Below are 21432 nucleotides of genomic sequence, written 5' to 3' on the forward strand. Positions count from 1 at the left end.
GTCCTGAGTGCTCCAGATGGGTCTCTCGAAGCAGAATTGGTGATCTTACCTCTGCTGTCAGGTGTGCCATTGCTCCTGGTGACAAGCTTTCAGCTCTGGGTGCAGGCGGAACCTGGAAGGATCTTGTCCCAGACTGCTAGGTTTCTGTGTCCAGAGGGCTCCAGGCGGGTTCCTCTTGGGCCAGGAATGTGAACAGAAGTGAAGGTCTCCCCTGTACTCTCGGGATTGTCCACACTTCTGAGGGTCCCACTCTCCCCCCATAGGATCTGGGTACAGAGAGCTGTGGCACTGGGTCCACTCCAGGCATAGACGGAAACCGAAAGCTATCCTTTCGTTTCAGTAGGGGATAAAATATGTTTTTAATTCATGTTCCTCTTTCTGAGTTTGGGAATTTCCCGTTTTTAGCCAGTGGAATTTAGTTTGTCCCATTTCAGAAGCCTTTCTTAAATCAGGGCAACTACTACAGTTGGAGTCACCATACCTCTGAGGTGTGGTGAGAAGAGCTAGTGGTGGTGTGGGATAAGTTGTACAAGGAGGTCCCTCAGTTAGGTTTCTGCAGGAGATGCCTGGCATATGCTGAGTCCATCACTTATCTATCAGCCCCAGGAAGGATTATTTTTTAGAGAAATCCTTAGTCTGCACTTGGGCAAGATTTAAAGTCTTCCTAGAGTGATTCTGTCTCTAGGAATCTTATTTTCAGTGTGTAGAGATACTGCAGAAGAACAGAAGATAATAGCTGAGAAAGAGGCAATAGAGAAAAGAAAGTAACAGTTTAATAATTTGAAACGTGAGGAATAGAGACTCAGTTGTTATCATCTTCTACTGGAAGACTGTTTCATCACTTACAGTTAGTATTCCCCAGCAGTCCTTTATGTTTAAGGTTGGTTTACCCCAAGGTCAGTCTGCTAAGCACATGAAGATACAGAGAAATTTCACGAAGGCAGACAGGAATGTGAAACCCCAAACTTCACTGCACCAAGTTTTTGCTTCTTGTAATACTTATAAGCATTTCTTTTGTTAGTTTCATGCAAAGGGAATTTTGGTTTCAGACCCAGAATTTTAAATTGTAGAACTAGGCCCATATACATGTTTAGCATTTAAGATGGGACCCGTGCCAGTCAGCTCATTTCTCCCAGTGAAAGATAAGTTCGTATTGCCTAAAACTCCATGCTTCGGGACTTGAGATGTGTTTGGAAAGCACTTTCTGCTCCTAATGCTTGCAGAAGTGTCTTCCCCAGGGAAAGTTGTCAGGATGCTTGGCAATGGGTAGTGGACATGGTAAACAACACAAAACTTTGTGGCCCGATTCGTTCACATTCTGAAGTATTGATTTGCAGTCAGATGCTATAGAGAAAAGAATCACACCCTTTCTGTTGACCAGTCCTGGCCAGAGTTCTGGGGTGGTTTTTTTTTTTTTTTTTTTTTTTTTTTTTTTTTTGTTGTTGTTGTTGTTGTTTTTTGGGGGTAGGTGCTATTTGCCTTGCTGAGATGACTTCTCAGGTTCAGAAAGTCGTGGTGGACTGGACCAGCAGCAGAACCAGTAAACATCATTTGGTTTTGCTGCAGGTCTGCTGAGAAAGGCTTAGTCTAGTCACTGATTGAATGATTGTCACTAGGTATCAAATCTGATCAAGAAATAGTTTATTGTGACTAGGCTGACTAACAGGATGACTGGTGCTTTGTCAGTTCATGCCATCTCACCATGCCAGCTTGCTTCCCTCTTGCTCTACATGGCACCCTCTCCTTTAATTGTAAGAGGATGAGCTTCCTGGCTGCTCTCAGTTGGTCACTGTCAATTTCTAATGGCAGCCACTATACTTTGTATCCTTTGAAAAACTTCCCCAGCCACCACTGCATTTGCAAGTTCAAGAGGAGTTCCTGGCTAGATCACTGATGACTGCTGAAAGCCGTCTCCACTGCTTTATGGCCTTTTGAAACTTAAAAAAGAAAATCATTTGATTATCTAAAATTATCACCACAGATAAAGTAAATATGTGATAAATGATAGGAAAGAAAAAACAAAAAGCTATAAAAAATGATATAACTGTAAATGATAACTAACATAGCCACATATTTAAGAGTGTGCTCTAATATCAAACAGCAAATTACAGCTGTGAAGAATTGCAGTTGTTTCTGCCCTGACCCAAGAGAAGAAATTCTTCTTTTATGTTACTCATATTGTCATTATCAAGAGTGAGAGGAGGCCCTGAAGCTTGGGAGAGTTGTATGTATCTGTTGCCCATGAGGAAGACATTTAATGGCCTATTTAAATGCTGATTCATGGCCCTGCTATCAACTGTTAACTGATGATCTAGTGAAACTGGTGTCCAAACCATGGCATGGTCATGCCATATTATAAATGCAGTTGCCATTGAGCTAGACTGTGACACCCTTTAAATCTGCTTTTACAATTCAATATTCCCATTGACATTTTAATGGTAAAGTATAAGCTTGTTGGCAACTAGGCATACTTTTATTTAATAAGTAAATATTTTATTTAAAGCAAAGTGGATAAAACTAGCTACATGGGAAACTGCTTGGAGAGTTGCTACGGGGAGAATATTGAAGGGAAACAAGTATGGCTATGAAATTAGAGGATAAAGTGGCTTAGGTTCCTTACTGGTTGGACTAGATAATATTTATATCTTTGTTAATTTTCCTTTGAGAACAAAGTTTTGAGAGAGCTATATGTATCTGTGAACTCATGGTCTTCCTGTTTCCAGGGATCTGGACTCACAGGGATGCAATACTGTGCCCCATGCTAAGTTTATGTTATTTCTGAGCATCATTTTTCTAAACATCCTTGGCCATATTTGATTCCTTTATAATGGGTTTGAAATTGTATGCTAAGAAACTAAGGCAAGTTTCTTTTACAGTAGTAGATGGGTGTCAGTAGCATTCAGCATAGCCCTTGGCTGTGTCAGGAAGTGGAGTAGAAGAGAAGCTTCTCATTTTCTTTGTAAGAATAAGGAGGATTTTTCCAGGGGTCTCTAGCAGTTCTTATCAGGAGCTTTGTAAAGTAGGCTCTTGCTAGCCTGATGGATGTACTCAGGGAGGAAGGGTGTTGGCATCCCTTGGGTCATGGCAAACAGGAAGGGAATATAGAAGAAAATCAACAGTTGAGTTGAGAAGGAGAGAAGAAAGGGTCAGCTTGTCAGTATCTATCTTTCCATTGTAGGTATTGTGTCCCAGTACTACATTTTGACATTGTAAAAAGGTGTATCTGTGTCTATATGTACATGTGCATACATGTATACGCATGTGTATACATGTATATGTATGTTGCCACAGTAAACATGTAGCATTCAGAGAAAAGCTTTCTAGCATTGGTTCCATGTTGTGTCTCTTATGTGGGCTCCAGTGATTGAAATCTGGTTGTGAGGCCTTAACAGGTGCCTTTACTCTGGTGTATGTTGCCAGCCCTGGCTTGGACAACTGTTTCAGTGAAGCCATTTTAGATCAGTGAGTTTATCCCAGCACTTGGAAGGCAAAGGCAGGAGGATCTCTGTGGATTCAAGGCCAGCCTGGTCTACACAGCAAGTTCCATGAGGTGACAGAGTAACACCGTCTCAGCAAGTAAGTAAATAAACAAGTAAAAAAGTTAGAAGATTATTGGTTGTGCTTTATTTTCCTTAAGTAATCTCTCAGTTTAAAAAAATAATAGAGTAAAGCCGAATTCCAAAATATCCATCTTCTTAGACTCAGTAGTATACAGAATAAATAGGTTAAAACTGGCAGAAAAACATACATTGCAGCTTCAGCAAAGACACCAGCTAATGATCAGTGGGGAAAAAAAGTCTTCACGAATAGAGGGCTTGCTTTAGAGAAATTCTTAGCCTCATACTGTGCAGAGAGGTTCTTTGTCAGGAGCAGGCTGTCAGAAACAGAGACACACATTTGTGTCTTCCTTGGTGTCAAAATTAATTATAAATTAATTTTGTCATATGTGACTTCAGTTTTCTTGGCTACAGTTTACGTAGTCTCTATTTACCTTGGTAGCTGGATGTTGGCTATTTCTGTCTTAGTCATGAATATTGGCTCTCAGGTCATATTGCACAGGTGTGCATGTATGTGTGCCTGTGCTGGAGAATTGCTACGGAAGTTTTGAGGCCACAGCAACGCTGAAGGAGTTCAAGGAGGCTGTACAGGAGGCACAGGCAGAAAGCTAATGCAGGTGCAAACCAAGTAGTTGGGTGACAGTGGGACCGTCACAGTGTTAGGTGTCATTTTTTCGGATGCCACCACACTTGGCTTCAGTGTCCTTCTGCTTATGGGGTCCATGAGTATTGTACTCCTCCCTGGCCTGGTGTGTTCAGTAGGTCCTCAGTCCCGTTTTTCCTGACTTTTAAATTAAGTATTTACTTACTTAATCATTTACTCTGTCTTTCCAACCGTGGTGGCAGTTCCCTAGGGAATGGTTATACCCGTGTGCTCATATATTCCTGGTCTGTTTTACTAGCTTATGGGTAGCATCTCTTTACTCTTAGGAATGAGTTATTCACCTACCCCTACATTTGCATTCTAAATAGAGCCTGATGCTGTTTGTTCTCTACACTGTCTGACAGAGAAGGAGTGAGCAAATACTGAAAAATTATTGTCAACCATGGTAGGAATGAGGCTGTGGGCCTCAGCTGTCCTAGCTAGAATGACACAAATCCCAGAGGACTGGAAACCTTTGCTGAGTGCTTCCCTCCTGGGACAAAGAAAACATACTAGAGAAGAATGGGGTATTAATGTATGGGCTCAGAAGGAAACAGAAAAGGAATAAAAGACATGGTTTATTCGGGAACTAAGTGTTAGTAACCAGGACCCAGAACCACAAATACCATATTCCAATGAAGTGGCATTTCGTGAACTCTTATAGAAACAGAGAGAAATCCATAAATAAGTCACATTCAAGTGTGTTGATGGGTACATCAGGTAGACTGGTGGTAGCGAGATGGGAGTATCCAGCTGTCTAATAGCACATAGCACTCAACCTTTTAGTTAGATGAAAACTAGAGTTCTGTTAAGGTAATACATACTAAAAGATTTCTATCTGTTAGGTTATGAGGTCTCGACTTTATCTGTTAGTCACAGAATATTAGGTCCAACACAGAGTGAGGGTCAAAAAATAACTTGTAATTAGGCTCTGCTTCTGCAGAATCCTACCTCCCCACATCACTGAAATTCTGATCAGTCAGTCAGACTGCTCCTTTCCAGAAGTCTAGTTTGCATGTTCAGTGTAATAGGCTGAAGTGGGGAAACTCAGCTAGTTGGTCTGTTGAGATTCTCTGTGTAGAAATCCTTTCCCAAGTGTGACAGGACCCTTCTGAAGCAATAGAGATATATGTGCCACCATGTTCTGGTTCCATTCTGTTGCTGTGATAGACACTGTGGTCAACAGCAGAGGAAGGGGTTGACTTAGCCTGCAGGTCACACTGCATCACTGAGAGAAGTCTGGGCAGGGGCTCACGCAGTAACTAGAGGCAGAAACTGGCGGAATGCTGTTCTCTGGCTCTCTCACAAGCTCGTGCACAGACAGCTTTCTTATGCATCCCAGCACCATCTTCCCAAGGAGCGATGCTGATGCCGTTATGGTGGGGTCATGTAGGGTCACAGGAGAGCATCCTTTTTCTCTGAAGATTTAAAGAATAAAAAGGTAGGAATAATAAAGAATAAAAAGGTAGGAATAATAAAGCCTCAACACTCAATTTTTATTGAAAGCAGCACCACGTGCACAGAGGAAACTACACAGAGGCAGACTCCTCCAAGCCTGACCTGGGGTCCAAGTTTGTCTGGCAGAACCAAAAACTTCTGTATGTTTAGGGGTAGAATGGATTCCTCGTCTGTCTCAGAACTGAGTAGTTTGTATTACTGTAGGGGATTGGATAATCTAGACAAAGAAAGGGAAGCTGACTCATTCCTACCGCTAGAGATGGTTTATTTCCCCAACCTAGATTTTAAAGTCTCCTGGGGTGCCTAAGCCCACCCCATCCTTACCTTAGAGAGGAAGAAAAACATCTTAAATGTTTAGCTGAGAAGTTCATTAATCTACCTAGACCGTCATTTTTGTCCCTGCCTACCTGCTGGGGATCTGACTGTGTATCTCTCAATGCCTACCTACTAGGCAATCCTGTATCAATTAACAATCAAGCCAGTCCTATTCACACGTGTCCACTGGACTTGCTTTGGGCAATCCCTCAGTTGAGATTGCCCTCTCAAGTGACTAGGCCAATGAATGTCAAGTTGACAGTCAAAGTTAGCTCGGACATGTCACAAGAGAAAGGCAGGGGGAGGCTTTAAGTAATGTTTCTGGGGCTTATGTCTTGCGTTGGGGGAGTGAAGTTCAAGTGGCTATGGCTAGTTTTGGAGAAAAGGGAATTTTAGTTCTGCAACCTGCCTTGGATGGTGAGAGGATGTTTCTAAGCTCCTGGTTCTGTCTCTTTCTAGTAAAGAACCACACATTCCAACGCTGTACTTTGGGTTGTTGTTTTCTCATTCCTGACAGCGGCAGCTTCTTGTAGCATTTACCCCAGCTGACTTCCTTCCTTTACCACTTTCCACAGACTACCCTTTCCCCCGTGTAATGCATGTGTGCTGTGGAGCTGAAAGGGAAGGCTCCCCTGAGCACACAGTAACACAGAAGGTCAGGAATGTTACTGTGGAGCGTGGGCTGATGAAGAGACATGCTGAACTCTTTGAGAAAGGCAAAGGCTTATTAATGTGTTCTAGAGGAAAGTGTTTGTCTGGACTCGAGCGCTGGGGTGTAGTTCAGCAGGTAGAGTGCTTTCCTCTTAGGCTCAAAGTCCTGGTGTGCAACATATGTCCTTGGAGGACAGCCTGGGATACATGAGACCCTACTGACAGAGCAGACAAAACAACCAATCCAAAGAACAGCAAGAGAATTCTTGACTATTCTTGAGAACTTTGGAGCAGACTAATAAGAACTTGAGTTTGGGAACTAGAAAGATGGCTCAGTGATTAATAGCACTTCTTGCTCTTCCAGAGGACCCGGATTCAGTTCCTAGTGCCCACATCTGACTGCTCACAACTACCACCTAAGTCCAGCTCCAGGGGATTCGGTACCCTTTTCTGTACTCTGAAGGTACCCACATGCAAATGCACCTATGCACACACATATACACATAATTTAAAAATAAAATCTTTGAAAATTTTTGTTTTATTATTTTGTATATGTGACTATTTTGCCTGCATGCGTGTCTGTGCACTACCTTGTGCCTGTTGCCCTCAGAAGTCAGAAGATAGTGTGGAACTGGAGTTACAAACAAGTTCTGAGCTGCCATGTAGGTGCTGGGAATTGAAATTGGGTCCTCTTGAAGAGCAGTCAGTGCTCTTAACTGCTGAGCCATCTCTCTAGCCTCTAAAATTAAAATCTTCATTATTGTTGTTATTATTATTTTATCTATTTATTTATTTATTTTTGAGACAAGGTCTCTACATAGCTCTGACTATCCTGGAATTCACTATATAGACCAACCTGTCCTTTAACTCACAGACATCTATCTGCCTGTCTTCTGCCTCCCAAGTACTGAGATTAAAGAATGAACCACATAACGATAACACTATGTCTAGTTCCAAAAAAATAAAATCTTAACAATAACATCACCTATTAAATTTTAGAAAGCATAAACTCAGAAGTGATATTATAAAGTAACAAAATGAAAGGAAAGGAAAGACTCAGGGCCAAGGAGATGCATTGAAGACCAGTTTGCAAAGCTAATAAGTCAGAAGCAGCTAGGAGCAAAATACTCCCCCTCTCCCATTCACAGATAGCTCAAACATGACCTGTTTGCCAGCCAGACACCAGTGGAGAGTGAATGGAGCAGGTGGAGAACAAGATTGGTGACTAGACTTCCTAAGATAGTGGCCAGAGGGAAGAAGGCGGTCATCCAGTCTTCAGTTCAGGCTTCTCTTGGAATTGAGTTTTGAGTAGTTTTCAGATGCTTTGGATGTCATACATTTGTAAATATGCAAGCATTGACAGGTTGTGGGAAACAAACGTTCATCAGCCTCCTTGAAGAATAACAGTGAGATAAAAGGTTTATTTATAGCCAGGGAGCAGGAAGATCCCCCTTGAAGAGTTCGTTTCCTAGCATCACTGTTCAGAACCCACCTCCCCCAGCTGGCAAGGTTTTCCAAGCACTCTGCTGCTTCTCTCATAGCTCAGCTCCAGAAGGACAAGTTGACGGAAGAAAAAAAATATTGTTCTTTCAGATATCTGTGGTTAATTATTTACCATTTCTACCCCTTTTTTGAAGTCTCTCAAGTAAGTCTGGGTGATAGGTTAACATACAAGAACAAACAGACCTGGGACCATCTACTGCCATCGACTGGAGACCGACCTTCAATTATTTGCAAGTCAGCAAGTGTACTTAGAATCTTTACATGCGTATTGTTGTAGGAGGGCCAGAGAACAGAAGTGAAGTTGGTTGCGGGAAGGGACTCATGAATTATTCATAAACGATCTCATTCCTTGGAAATCAGCTGGAGGAAGCAGTTAGTCCAGTTTGATCACAGAATGTTGCACTGAAGTCCAGCAGCGGAGCAGTGTGGCTCTGCTGGCTGCTCCCGGGCTGCAAAGCAGCTGCATTCAGGCTCAGTCCCAACCCCTCCCCACCTCGCACTGGCGCAGGGCACTATGCTGCTGGAGAGAGCTGTACTGAGGACACGCCCATGCATTTCTGTTGGAAGATGAAGCTTCAGGTAAGAGAAGTGAACTGTCAGCACTGCCCAGGTTTCTCACTGACTTTAGGGATGCCATAACAAGCCCTAGAACCAAAGAGCTGCTCCAAACAGTAATCTTGCAGTTCATACTGTCAGGGAAGTACGTTGTAATACAATTTATTCTAATAGACTATGTCCTTGCATTTGCTAAACATATTCTTAAAACAATAAACATTTAAATGTCATGTAAATTTTTGATATATCTTTTGATGTAAAAATATATTTTTATTAATGTTGACCACTTAATTTTGAATCGTGGAGTTTGGCTTTGTAAAACCTGAGAATAATGTAGTATTTGAATCAATAAAGACTACAGACTCTTTTCTAGAGGAGGTATTGTTTGCAGAAGCCACCTCCTTTCTTTGTGGAACAAAGAGCCTTTGTTCTGTTTGTGGATGTTATTTACCATGTATCCATGTGAGCTTTTGTATGTGTATGTGCATGTGTGTATGTGTTATCATGTGTGCATACATACACTTGCAAACGAGACCTGTGATTTCATTTGTCAGGGCTGTTCTGATAATGCCCTTTGCTTTGTCTGTTGGATTTTGTTTGGCTGATGCCTTTGTTGAGACTGTGGGATGTTCCAGAGCTTGGGACACAAAATTACACAAAAGTAATTGGAACCAAATTCGATGATTTTCTTGTCTTCTCTTGTCTTGTCTGGTCTTCTCTTTGTTTTTGAGAAAGGGTCTTGCTGTATAATCTAGGCTAGGCTTGAACTGATAATCCTACTGACTCAACTTCCCAAATAGTGTGATTTTAGGCAACTTTCCTACTCCATTTTATTAAACTCTGTGAGTATGAGGGTCTCTGCTTTATTTGCCAGTCCATTCTTCAAGGCCTTAAATTAACAGTCCCTGCTTTGCAGTAGCTAGTATGTTTCCAAATTAGCACATTCCTAACTAAGACTTCTAATACCTTTTGTGCTTTATGTGGAATATAGTAAGTGTAATTTCAATACTTTTATAGCCAGTGATTCTAACTTGCATTGATATAGATTACTTTAGCTTTAAGGTTTCACATATTTATCTAATACACTAAAGTGTTTTTTAAGATTTATTTTTATGTGTTTGAGGGTTTGCCTATATGTGCACCATGTGTAAGCCTGGTGTCCACAGAGGTCAAAAGAAGGCATCAGGTCAACTGAAACTGGAGCCTCAGACAACTAAAAGCTGCTATGTGGGTACTAGAAACCAAATTCCAGTTCTTTGGAAGAGCAGTCAGTGCTCTTAACTGATGAGTCATCTCTCCAACCCCTATATATAATTTTTAAAAACCAGAAATGTTTGTTCATTTAGTTGTTTATATAATTATTAATAAAAATCAATTATGAATACAAAGATCCTTAGTGGAAAATGCATTGGAAAAGATTATATTCTTCACTACATTATTACTATAGTTATTATTATCCTAATTATACTATATTGTATGTTACAAATTGAAAAGCGTTTGTCAGTCTGTGTCACAGAAAACTATATGTTTATTTACTTATGATTTCAGGAGTCTTAAACTGCATATATATGGTGCTTAGTGATATTAAGGAAAGCAATACGTTCTATTAAGACACAATATGTTTAGCTGGACATTATGGTGCATGTCTTTAATCCAAGCCTTAAGGAGACAGAGGCAGGCTGATGTCTGAGTTTAAGGTCAGTCAGTCTGCTTCATACAGTGAGACTTTCTTGTTTTTTAAAAAGTTACTGTCTTAAGAGCTCAGAGTCACCACCAGTGTCATCTCCTTTAATGCACCCCTCACCCATTGATGAAGCCCCCTCATAAAAGAGAAGGCTGAAGAGGCCAGATAGCTGCTGAGCTCCCTGCTCTTCAGGGGACCCAAGTTCAGCCCTTAGCACCATATCAAGTGGCTCATAACTGCCTGAAACTTTAGCTCCAAGGGACACAGCTCACTCTTCAGGCCTCTGAGGATACATGAATACACATATTCACATGGACACACCCGTATATGCATAAGAAAAAATTAAATAAAAAAAGAGAAAGCTATTCTAGAGTCTAGATAAATGACCCCAAACAAATCTTAGATATTCTGTTTTATGTTTTGTCATCTCACTTACTTTCTGAACGCTTGTCACTTTCTCACTTTATTATTAATTGCTTAAAGCTTTAAAATGAATTGAAGAACAAAAGTATAGCAGACAACCACCTCACTGTTAATGTAGATTACACAGCCTTAAGATAATTAATGATGTATTTGTCTTACTGTAAGTTTACCTTAATATATTTGTTGAATAGTTTTTAAATTACAGTCACATCTCCTATCTATAAGTGGTGTGTATGTGTGTGTGTGTGTGTGTGTGTACGCACACACACATGTGCATGTATATATAATGCTACCATCCGTATGTGAAGGGGATCATGCAGTTTTTTCTTTCTGAATTTATAAGTTACCAATTATATCTTTTCCTTTCCTTAAATGTTTTTAAATTTCAATTAAAGCAGGGTGCCCATTCATAATCTATAATTCTGTTGTTAGGAATTCTCATTAGCACTCAATAAACAATGTAAACATTGAATGTTCCCCATTTCTTTAATTAAAGCCCCTCTACAGTTTTAAGTTGAATTAACACAGTTATCAAGCAAAACCAGCTGGAGTATCAAAGAGCTGTTTTTTTCTAACCATTTCCTTCATCCTTGAATTAGGTTTTGGATGAGTGGCAGGGGAGACAACTGAATGTTAGCATGTAATGAACTGAGTGCTAGCACATTAACAGACTGAATGGTTCCAGTGCCAGTGTAGTGCTGCATGCCTTTAATCACCTTTAGTCCCAGCACTCAGGAGGTAGAGGCAGGAGGATCTCTGTGACTTAAAGGTTAGCCTGATCTAGAGAGAGCTGTCCAGGACAGCCAAGGCTACTTAGAGAGACCCTGTCAAAACAAAACATGAAGGTTTGACCATCAGAAGGAATTCACCAGCCATGAAGCCAGTGCCATGCAATCGATACAAAGTGAATGAGAAAATAAAATAAAAAGGGAAGGACATGAATGCTTCTAAGTATAGTGGACAAAACAGTTTATTGTAGATTAAAGGGAGAGCATAGCCAGAGGCGGGAACATTTAAGAGAGTCAGAGGGACATGTCTAGGTTGAGCCAGGCCATGTAAGGAGAGGGAAGAAGGAAGAGGAACTACTGATCAAGAGGGCAGCCTGGGCCAAGAAACCAGCCCAAAGAGTAAAGGGTAGATCAAATAAGGGCAAGTAGCCAAAAAGTCTGAGTTACATAGGGAAGGGCAGCCAGCCCATGGTTTGGGGAAGTTTAGGGTAGGGGACAGGGCATGCCAGCCATACCCTATAAGAAGTAGGGACTGGGAGATACTGGGAGAACCAGGCAATCAGGGCTACTTTGCTATGTTAAATAGACTCTTCAACCATTTGTGCTAGGGTTTGCAACTTAAGCAAAGGGTCAGTCCTGGGGGTTCCATATCAAAAGCATCATGTAACTGAAGATGCAGTAAACACAGCTCCCTGATCAGAGAGGGTGAGATAGTTTATTCTGGAGCCAAATATTAGTGACTCTGACCCATGAACACAGATTTATGTTATCCCAAACACCATGTTCCAATATGCTAACAGTTTCATGAAGTTTTTATAGTAACAAAACAAAGAAAATAATAAATTATGACCCTTCAGGTATGTTGGTGGGAGGATGAGTCAGGCAAGTGACATCAAAGTAATGACACCTCTGCTGTAGGCCTCAGAGCCTATCTGATGACATGTTTTAGCTCTGGGTAGACAAAAGCTACGAGACTATTTATACATATCAAAATATATATCTAGTAGTCGCTGTTAGGTAGACATTAGGACTAGATAGGAGAGGAAGCCCCAGGATGAGAAAAGGATGTGGTCTTTCTTTGGGGAGCTGTTAGCTGTCACACTGCAGACAACAAGCACAGAAAGATCAAGTTCTGAAGCAAGAGAAGCTAGGTCCACTAGACAAAGCAAGGTGCCAGCTTTTCAAGGTCTCTAAGGGAGGAGAAGGAGCTTAGATTAATGCATGACCCATATTGTCCAGGTACTTGTGGGATGAGAGCTTGCCAGGAGCTTGATGCTTGGTCTGTGAGGGGGCATCTGAAGGGTCTGTGATCTAACAAGACAGGGGGAGTTTAGGTCACATACATCAGTGGGCAGTGAATGATTATTTGAAGGGCTTTAGATACCCCAAGATAGCTTGGCTCTGGATCTGCAATATTCCAACCTCCTCACAATCACTGACAATCAAATACCAGCCTTGTAGAATGTCTAATGTAGCTGTGATTTATTTTGGGGAACTTTAGCTAACAAAATAAAGGGGTCTATCAGGTAACCCTTTATCCCACCCCCCAGTGTGTCTTTGGGAATGGCAGTGAGGTTTTTGTTTAAATGGGTGGAGAGTAAGTGGTATACTTAGGGAAGCTGTCCTGGTCAAGCTTGGAGTGGCCCATCCATGACTGACCCATTAATGTGTTGTTAATGTGTTACTTGTTGTCATAGTGAGGTCACTAGTCTGGTTTCTTCTTATAAGATGACTGAGTCTGCACCAGGGTCACTCCCCACACTCCGTGATTAATGACCTCTTGCAGGGGAGAGGAGCTCTGTCTTGGAAGATTGTGCTTTTTCCTGGGATTTAAGGTGAAAGGTTTAGCCAAGGTATAGGGGAGAGACACAGAGAGAAGGTTGAGACACCAGCCTTTGTCTTGTTGCTTTTTGGTTACCTTTGGGCCAAAGTGAGGAGTCGATGACTTAGCAAAAGCAGCTTCTAAGTGCCTGTTCCAACTTGGAAATATTCTGGCAGGAGTGGGTTAATTACAAAATGTTCCTTATTCCTCACCAGAGACTATTCTTCCCTGGCGATTTGACAACTTCTTACATGAATAAAAATTACCCCCTTCCCCTTCAGGCCATAATGTTTCCAATATGCTTCATGATTTGTTTATTTTAAGCTCCCTGTCATTTTTACAGTATCTGCCTGCCTGTCCCTGTCTTTCTGTCTCTCTCTCTGTCTCTGTCTGTCTGTCTGTCTGTCTGTCTGTCTGTCTGCCTCTCTCTCTCTCTCTCTCTCTCTCTCTCTCTCTCTCTCTCTCTCTCTGTCAACTGAAATCAAAATTGAGGAAATACCTCCATAAGATTGGCCTGTAGTCACGTCTGTGTGGCATAAGCAAGCCATGGGGAGCAAGTAAGCAGCACTCTTCTGTGGCTTCTGCTTTGGTTCCTGTTTCCAGGTTCCTGACTTCCTTCTGTGATGTGGAAGTGAAAACCGAATAAAGCCTTTCTTCTCCAACTTGCTTTGGGCCATGGTGTTTACCACAGTAGTAGAAAGCAAATCGAGACAGAATTGACGCAGACAGTCGGCTTTCACACAGCGAGCCGTAGCCTTTGTGCGTTGTTCCAGAGTAGAGCTTGTACTTCAGTGTATTTTCTAGGCACCTTCCGTAGCAGAGTAACTTTGGAAACTTAGTGGAAACACAGACTCTCCAGGCATCTGAGCTCTAAGAAGTCACAGTCTGCATTTCAGCAAGGTCCTCCCTCAGTAAGGCCACAAAGTTGGAGACACCGTAGTCTAAGAGAGAACAGGAAGGCAGGATGTGGTGTTCCAGGGGACTCTTGTGTGTAGCATCTGAAAAGAATCTACCAAACCAGTGGGAAGATGGGAGTGAACAAGGGAGGATGTGCATTTCAAGGGAAAAGGGGTGTGTGTGTGTGTGTGTGTGTGTGTGTGTGTGTGTGTGTGTGTGTGTGTTTCCTCCCCGTGGTCAAACATGCTGGCACAATTGAGCAGCGACCAAGTGTGTTAAAGATCCAAATAAAAATAATTTGCCAACTTTTTAATATTTTGGTTTGAAGCTTAGTTTGGGCTCTATTTTATGTCACTGATGTTTGACAAACTTTTCTTCTTTGAAAAAAAGAAAGGGAGGAAGAAAGGAAGAAGGAAAGAGAAAGGAAGAAGGAAAGAGAAAGAAAAGCTCCATTCTGTCATACTATAGACTCCATAAGGTGCACTAGAGTCATCCACTCCGCTCACATGTCATTTAGGGGTTTTCCTTTTTTATGCTGTTCTTCAGCTTCTCCATAGTTTGTATAGACTTCGTCAGTACTCTGTTCCAAGCAGTTTTGTGGTAATGTTAGGTAATGTAGCAGGCTAGGGGGCATGTTTGTTCTGTACTAATGCAGATGTGTGTAGGAATACCACAGTAAATCAGTGTGGAATGAAGATGACTTCGAGTGGAAGTCCAGATTTGACTCTGTTGTGCTCCTAATTGTTAGATTTTTCTGTTGTATCTAAATCCATAGATGTTAAATAGTAGTTTACAGAAGAGTAAAGGAAGCAATCCTTTTTCATATTGGAGAAGCAGCCCTAAGTAGTGAGGCTCAACCTTTACATAAAGGACCTTCTAGATGTTTCTCTTTACTTAAAAAAATTCACAAGAGTTTGCATCATCAGATTTTTTTCAATTTACTTTTTTTATGGTGGAAAAAGAAGTATATATTTAGAATTAACCATCTGGACTCACTTTAGATGATGCCAATCTTGTTGGCAGCATCTAGAGCATCATAATCAGGAGCCAAGCGAACATACACCTTCTTCTCTCGGTCAGGCCGTATCAGGGTATTGACTTTAGCCACATCAATGTCATAGAGTTTCTCCACAGCCTGTTTGATCTGGTGTTTGTTGGCCTTGATATCCACAATGAGCACAAGCGTGTTGTCCTCTATTTTCTTCATGGCCGACTCGGTGGTCAGTGGGAATTTGATGATAGCAGAGTGGTCAAGCTTGTTTCTCCTGGGTGCACCCTTTCCAGGATATTTTGGCTGCCTCCGGAGCTGCAGGGTCTTGGGCCGCCGGAAAGTGGGTGACGTTCGGATCTTCTTTTTGTGGCTGTGGACACCTTTCAGCACTGCCTTCTTAGCTTTCAAGGCCCTCGCTTTGGTTTCGGCTTTGGGAGGGGCAGGAGCTTCCTTCTTCGTTTTTGGCGCCATCTTGGCGAAAAGGGTTGCCCAGCCTCAACTTACTTTTTAAAATCCATTTATTCTCTCATACATTATATCTCCACTCTAGTTCCCTCTTCTTCCTTTCCTCCCAGTTTTCCTACCCACCTCTTCCCTCCCCATTCACTCTTCCTCTGTTTCACTTCAGAAAAGGGCAGGCCTCCCAGTGATGTCAACCAAACATAATATATTAAGTTGTAGTAAGATTAGGCACCTCCCTTCATAAAAAAGCTGGATGAGGCAATCCAGTAGAAGGACAAGGGTTCCCAAAGCAGTCAAAAGCATCAGAAATAGTGCCTCTCCCCCACTGGGAGTCCCACAGAACACAAAGCTACACAACTATAACATATATACAGGACTAGGTTAGACCATGCAGGCTTCCTGATTGTTGGTTCAGGGTCAGTGAGTCCCTATGAGTCCAGGTTAGTTGATTCTGTGGTGGTTTGTGTGTGTGTGTGTGTGTGTGTGTGTGTGTGTGTGTGTGTTATACCTTGACCCCTTCTGGTTCCTACAATCCTTCCTCCCCTTCTTCTGCGGGATTCTCTGAGTGCCACTTAATGTTTGGCTGTGGGTCTATGCATCTGCTTCTATCAGTTGCTGGGTGACACCTCTGCTGACAATTGGGCTAGGCAGCAATCTATGAATATATCAAAAATATAGCAAAATATCATTAGAAATCATTCCATTGACTTTTTCCAGTCATGTTCGGTTCTATCCTCGGTCTCTGGGCCATCTGGCTTCTGGTTTTTGGCCCTCCAGGCAGTGTCTGAGGTAGACTGTCTTGTGGCATGGGTCTCACGATAGTCCAGTCATTGGTTAGCCACACTCACAGTTTCTGTGCCACCCTTACCTCAGCACTTAAGAACCAGATAACATCTACAAACCAAACAGTCTAATTAAGAACTGGGGTACAGATCTAAACAGAGAATTATCAACAAAAGAATTACAACTAGCTGAGAAACACTTGAAGAAATATTCAATATCCTTAGCCGTCAGGGAAATGGGAATCAAAATGGCTATGAGATTCCGTCTTATGCTTATCACAGTGGCTGACATCAAAGCCACAAATGTTAATTCCTGGCTGCAAGGATGTGTGGAGCAACGGGCACATTCCTCCCGTGATGGTGGGAATGCAAACGTGTAAATCAGTATTGCGTTTTCACAGAGAATTGGGACTTTTTTTTTTAATGATTTTAAGCTTTTTATTTTCCCCAATAATTACATTACAGCACAAAAATAGCATTTGAAATGGAATTTAATCTAGAAATGTGTTATGTCGTTCATGCTGGCTTTGAACATTATGGGTTAACTGACCTCTTGGCTCATCCTCCAGAGTATCTGGAACTAAAGGTTTTTGGCATTGGTCCTGGTCACCGTAAAATAACTTCTATATGTAGAAGGAAAACAAAACAATTGCATGGCTTCAAGGTAGTGGTCTAGAACCAGACTGCTCATATCTCGGAGGTATTACTTTAACGGAGAAATGTTATTAATCTTCAGAGGATGATTGAAAAAATAACTATCCTCCAAAATATTAACTTTTAGAAGTTCCTCCTTATAAATTCCACACTTGTATGAGTGGCATATGTGAATAGGTAATTGATGTTCAAAACCAGGAATGGACCTCATGTGGGATAACAGTGTTGACGATTACACAAAACTCTAGCATTCCTCCTCCTTCCCTCTGGGGCATCACACCATGAACACCTTTTGTTCTCCCAAAGGTCCAGGAGCCGCTGGTCACTCTTCAAAGCCTTTCTCACTAATGTTCATCTCCTTCCTTTCTAGTCTACTTATGAGACTATTTAATACAGAACATCACTTTGAGAGCTTTTGACAGTTCTGAAAATTTCAATTGCATCTTCTTTAAAATTTTGCATACCTCAGCTGCTGAGACTTTCTTGGTTTTGGCTTCAAGAGGCTTCACAGTTCTTGGTAGAAGCATTTCTATCACAGATGGTCTAAAATCTTTGCTATAGAACACCAGGGTAATTTGGATGACATCACCTCTGAGTCCATGGTGCTTCTATCTCTGTTGTAATGTCTCTATACTCTTTGCCCATGTGAGTTTTAATATTTATAACAGCTAATTGTCTTGAGTAACTTCATAATATATCTTGGAGACTGGAGCTATAATTTTCTACTCGACAGATTTTATAAAGAATGCTAATGATTTCGCTTTACAATGTAGTTGAGTATATTCTGCAGTTCTAGGTCAGAGATCCCAATCTGTCTTTTGTGGACTGTGGTTCAAATATCTGTTTACTTCTTCAAGCCGTTGTAATTCCCAGATCTTTTTCTTCCTGTAGCTCAAAGGTTTGGTTTAATTGCATTGTCCTATTTACTTCTAGTCTTCCTGTGTGTAGAGAAGACAAAATCAAACAGGCATTGGAAGTCCTTGGCTTAATCTATTGTAGTCTAACTCCATTGGACAGAAGGGAAGATATCTCTCTCTCTCTCTCTCTCTCTCTCTCTCTCTCTCTCTCTCTCTCTCTCTTTTATTAACTTGAGTATTTCTTATTTACATTTCGAGTGTTATTCCCTTTCCCGATTTCCGGGCAGACATCTCCCTAATCCCTCCCCCTGCCCTTCGTTATGGGTATTCCCCTCCCCACCCTCCCCCCATTGCCGCCTTCCCCCCAACAATCTAGTTCACTGGGGGTTCAGTCTTAGCAGGACCAAGGGCTTCCCCTTCCACTGGTGCTCTTACTAGAATATTCATTGCTACCTATGAGGTCAGAGTCCAGGGTCAGTCCATGTATAGTCCTTAGGTAGTGGCTTAGTCCCTGGAAGCTCTGGTTGCTTGGCATTGTTGTACATATGGGGTCTCGAGCCCCTTCAAGCTCTTCCAGTTCTTTCTCTCATTCCTTCAACAGGGGTCCCGTTCTCAGTTCAGTGGTTTGCTGCTGGCATTCGCCTCTGTATTTGCTGTATTCTGGCTGTGTCTCTCAGGAGCGATCTACATCCGGCTCCTGTCGGCCTGCACTTCTTTGCTTCATCTATCTTGTCTAATTGGGTGGCTGTATATGTATGGGCCACATGTGGGGCAGGCTCTGAATGGGTGTTCCTTCTGTGTCTGTTTTAATCTTTGCCTCTCTATTCCCTGCCAAGGGTATTCTTGTTCCCCCTTTTAAAGAAGGAGTGAAGCATTCACATTTTGATCATCTGTCTTGAGTTTCATGTGTTCTATGCATTTAGGGTAATTCAAGCATTTGGACTAATAATCACTTATCAATGAGTGCATACCATGTGTGTTTTTCTGTAATTGGGTTACCTCACTCAGGATGATATTTTCCAGTTCCAACCATTTGTCTATGAATTTCATAAAGGCATTGTTTTTGATAGCTGAGTAATATTCCATTGTGTAGATGTACCACATTTTCTGTATCCATTCCTCTGTTGGGAGGACATCTGGGTTCTTTCCACCTTCTGGCTATTATAAATAAGGCTGCTATGAACATAGTGGAGCACGTGTCTTTTTTATATGTTGGGGCATCTTGTGGGTATATGCCCAAGAGAGGTATAGCTGGATCCTCAGGTAGTTCAATGTCCAATTTTCTGAGGAACCTCCAGACTGATTTCCAGAATGGTTTTACCAGTCTGCAATCCCACCAACAATGGAGGAGTGTTCCTCTTTCTCCACATCCTCGCCAGCATTTGTTGTCACCTGAGTTTTTGATCTTAGCCATTCTCACTGGTGTGAGGTGAAATCTCAGGGTTGTTTTGATTTGCATTTCCCTTATGACTAAAGATGTTGAACATTTCTTTAGGTGTTTCTCAGCCATTCGGCATTCCTCAACTGTGAATTCTTTGTTTAGTTCTGAACCCTATTTTTTAATAGGGTTATTTGTCTCCCTGCGGTCTAACTTCTTGAGTTCTTTGTATATTTTGGATATAAGCCCTCTATCTGTTGTAGGATGGGTAAAGATCTTTTCCAAATCTGTTGGTTGCTGTTTTATCCTAACCACAGTGTCCTTTGCATTACAGAAGCTTTGCAGTTTTATGAGATCCCATTTGTCAATTCTTGATCTTAGAGCGTAAGCCATTGGTGTTTTGTTCAGGAAATTTTTTTCTAGTGCCCATGTGTTCGACATGCTGCCCTAGTTTTTCTGCTATTAGTTTGAGTGTATCTGGTTTGATGTGGAAGTCCTTGATCCACTTGGACTTAAGCTTTGTACAGGGTGATAAGCATGGATCGATTTGCATTCTTCTACATGTTGCCCTCCAGTTGAACCAGCACCATTTGCTGAAAATGCTATCTTTTTTCCATTGAATGGTTTTGGCTCCTTTGTCAAAAATCAAGTGACCATAGGTGTGTGGGTTCATTTCTGCGTCTTCAATTCTGTTCCATTGGTCTATCTGTCTGTCTCTGTACCAATACCATGCAGTTTTTTATCACTATTGCTCTGTAATACTGCTTGAGTTCAGGGATAGTGATTCCCCCTGAAGTCCTTTTATTGTTGAGAATAGTTTTAGCTATCCTGGGTTTTTTGTTATTCCAGATGAATTTGCAAATTGTTCTGTCTAACTCTTTGAGGAATTGGATTGGTATTTTGATGGGGTTTGCATTGAATCTGTAGATCGCTTTTGGTAAAATGGCCATTTTTACTATATTAATCCTGCCAATCCATGAGCATGGGAGATCTTTCCATCTTCTCAGGTCTTCTTCAGTGTCTTTCTTCAGAGGCTTGAACTTCTTATAATACAGATCTTTTACTTGCTTGGTTAAAGTTACACCGAGGTACTTTATATTGTTTGGGTCTATTATGAAGGGTGTCATTTCCCTAATTTCTTTCTCGGCTTGTTTCTCTTTTGTGTAGAGGAAGGCTACTGATTTATTTGAGTTAATTTTATACCCAGCCACTTTGCTGAAGTTGTTTATCAGCTTTAGTAGTTCTCTGATGGAACTTTTGGAATCACTTAAATATACTATCATATCATCTGCAAATAGTGATATTTTGACTTCTTCTTTACCAATCTGTATCCCCTTGATTTCCTTTTGTTGTCTGATTGCTCTGGCTAGAACTTCAAGAACTATATTGGATAAGTAGGGAGAGAGTGGGCAGCCTTGTTTTGTCCCTGATTTTAGTGGGATTGCTTCAAGTTTCTCTCCATTTAGTTTAATGTTAGCAACTGGTTTGCTGTGTATGGCTTTTACTATGTTTAGGTATGGGCCTTGAATTCCTATTCTTTCCAGGACTTTTATCATGAACGGGTGTTGAATTTTATCAAATGCTTTCTCGGCATCTAATGAAATGATCATGTGATTTTGTTCTTTCAGTTTGTTTATATAATGGATCACGTTGATGGTTTTCCGTATATTAAACCATCCCTGCATGCCTGGGATGAAGCCTACTTGATCATGGTGGATGATTGTTTTGATGTGCTCTTGGATTTGGTTTGCCAGAATTTTATTGAGTATTTTTGCGTCGATATTCATAAGGGAAATTGGTCTGAAATTCTCTTTCTTTGTTGGGTCTTTGTGTGGTTTAGGTATAAGAGTAGTTGTGGCTTCATAGAAGGAATTCGGTAGTGATCCATCTGTTTCAATTTTGTGGAATAGTTTGGATAATATTGGTATGAGGTCTTCTATGAAGGTCTGATAGAATTCTGCACTAAACCCCATCTGGACTTGGGCTCTTTTTGGTTGGGAGACCTTTAATGACTGCTTCTATTTCGTTAGGAGTTATGGGGTTGTGTAACTGGTTTATCTGTTCCTGATTTA

The 21432-nt window shown here is 41.4% G+C and overlaps 1 protein-coding gene and 1 pseudogene across 20 annotated transcripts in view; one reads left to right on the top strand and one right to left on the bottom strand.

Moving 5' to 3' along the window:
* The window catches only part of Marchf8 (membrane associated ring-CH-type finger 8), a 117528-nt gene that overhangs the window by 61181 nt on the left and 34915 nt on the right, over positions 1-21432 (top strand).
* Positions 12784-15711, bottom strand: Rpl23al6 (ribosomal protein L23A like 6; annotated as a pseudogene). The gene has a single exon (XR_015686960.1). The product of XR_015686960.1 is annotated as a ribosomal protein L23A like 6 (transcript).

Source organism: Rattus norvegicus, chromosome 4, assembly GCF_021556685.1.
Source record: "Rattus norvegicus strain SHRSP/BbbUtx chromosome 4, alternate assembly SHRSP_T2T, whole genome shotgun sequence".
NCBI lineage: Eukaryota > Metazoa > Chordata > Mammalia > Rodentia > Muridae > Rattus > Rattus norvegicus.